This window comes from Anabrus simplex, chromosome 7 (genome assembly GCF_040414725.1).
Source record: "Anabrus simplex isolate iqAnaSimp1 chromosome 7, ASM4041472v1, whole genome shotgun sequence".
Taxonomy (NCBI): Eukaryota; Metazoa; Arthropoda; class Insecta; order Orthoptera; family Tettigoniidae; genus Anabrus; species Anabrus simplex.
Genome location: NC_090271.1, coordinates 207,191,219 through 207,193,775, shown reverse-complemented (window position 1 = coordinate 207,193,775; position 2,557 = coordinate 207,191,219).

Below are 2,557 nucleotides of genomic sequence, written 5' to 3'. Positions count from 1 at the left end.
GATATTCAAATACAATGGAGAATACCGTAGCGAAGCACGGGTACATTCGCTAGTACCTAATAAAAGAAATAGATAGTGTGCAGAGGAAAGCAGCAAGATTTGTAACAGGAGATTTCAGGAAAAAGAGTAGTGTATCAGAAATGTTAAAGGAACTTGGGTGGGAAACTTTAAGTAAGAAAAGGGAGAAAACTAGACTTACAGGATTATATAGAGCCTATACAGGAGAAGAAGCATGGGGAGATATCCATGAGAGGCTTCAGTTGGAAAATAATTATATCGGCAGGACTGACCACAAATATAAAATTAGAAGCGATTGGGGTAAATTTTTATTCATTGGGAAGGGTGTGAAGGAGTGGAAGAGTTTACCAGAGGTAGTGTTTGATCCTTTTCCAAAATCTGTATAGATATTCAAGAAGAGAATAAACAGCAACAGAGAAAATAAATGAAATGTTAGAGGGCATTCGAACGGTGCAGGTTAATGTAAATAAAAAATGTGTGTGAATAAATTAATTCTATCCCCTGGTCTAAGGAGTTTGGACAGCCAAATTAGGGGACTGCCTGTAGGGGTGAAGTACAGTGGGGACTTTGAGGGCCCTGGAACTGCTCCGGTAGCTGTGAAGGCCCTTCAGGAATGCTGAAAAATGGTGGAAAAAGGGGCTCTGGTTAAGACGCAACATGCCGTTATGCTACTTAGGTACCAGAATGGGTAAAAAAAAAAAAGTAAATAAATGGCAATGTAAATTTTAATCTTATACCAGTTGTATAGTATCATTTGAAGTAATTCCACATACTGTATATCAGTTGACTATATTTGTAAGTAGTACAGGAGATATTATAAGTAGAATTTTGTAAACAATATGAATTTATTAAGGATGAGCTGTGTGTTTAATAGAAAAAATTGTTAGCATAAATTGTATAATATTGTAAATTTGCTTCTCTTGTTAATTTAATATTTAGTGCTTGACAATAATGTATTTTGTGTACGATTTGCCATCGAGGTAGACACCTCATTTGCAAATAAAGAGATTTTGATTTGATTTTGATTTGATCTTTATATTTATTCTTAGTTTAAATTTTTCTAAGGATTTGTTGAATGTTCTTAGCATCTTACTCATATCCTTTTCAGAATTAGCTAAAATAGCAATATCATCTGCAAAGCAGGTACTGTGCACCTGAATACCATTAATATTCACCCCTTTAGAATGTTCTTTCATTTCTCTAACTGCATTTTCTATGAACAGGTTAAAGAGATATGGTGACAATGGGCAGCCATGTTGTTTTCCTCTCCTAATTTTTGCTTCTGTTGTAGTACCATTAATATTAACTTCCGTGGTTTGAGCTTTATATAGATTCAGAACAAGGCGCCTCTCTTTCCAGTCAAGTGCCATATTACCCACTACTTGAAAAAGCAATTTGAGGAGGTAATGAAGATGAAATGAATGATGCTAAATGAAACTGGGCAAGGAGGTGGAAGAAATCAGCTGTGGCCTATGAATAGGAACTGTCCTGACATTCACCTGAAAGTGAAAATGGAAAACTACAGAAAACCATTCTCAGAACAGCCGAAAGTGCAGTTTTTTTTTAAGATAAGATAACTCTTTATTGCCACCCTAGTTTGCACCATTGGTTACAGGCAATAAAGAACATAAAATACACATAAACCAAAAAAACCAAACAAAACAATATAAACCAAAACAAAACAATATAAACTAACATACTATTATATATAATGTAAAGCTCTAACTATCTACACTAAAACTATTAACTATGAACCCAAAAAACCACACAAAATAATATAAACCACACAAAACAATTTACTAACTACTCTACTTATTTAGTGGTGTCCATGCCGGCGGAATCCAGCCTGGCAATGCACCAACTTGTCTAAAACTATTGAGATGCCTCTGGTATGCGAGGAACACCTCTGCATGTTAGGGCATCCCCTACCTTAATTCTAATATACTAACCCATATCTACTCTCTACAGCTAACTAAACATAAAGAAAAAGAAACTTTGGATGCACGCGGCATTCCCTGTGAGGAGAGAGACATCCCACCCAGAGCACCGCTATCAGCCACTCCTCCCAGGTTAGATATTACCCCCACCTATAACTCGTACTTCTCTCCTCATTTTACGTGGCGAATCGTAGAGGCGGATGCCGGTCCATCATACGATCCGTCACGCATTTATCTACTGCTCCGCCTATAATCATGTCGTCTTACTTCATTCCTGTCACCATCTTGATTCACTTGTTATTCTGTGAGCGGACATGTTTCCTCTTTCACCTAGGGATGGGACTGTACCATCCCATCTGTCTGTCTCTTATACCCCTCCCCCCTTCCATCGCCAATCTTCCCCTCTTACTCTTCCTTGCCTCTGTCCATCTCTCTTATAATACTTATTCGCTAACTTTTACAGATAATCATCCACTATACCGTATAGTTAATATTTATACACTATATACAAATGTACTTGTTGACAATTTCCAGTTCCTTAGACTAAAGCTACTTCCTAATTGTATTTTTTTTTTTTTTAATAGTTGAACTTACATATTAAA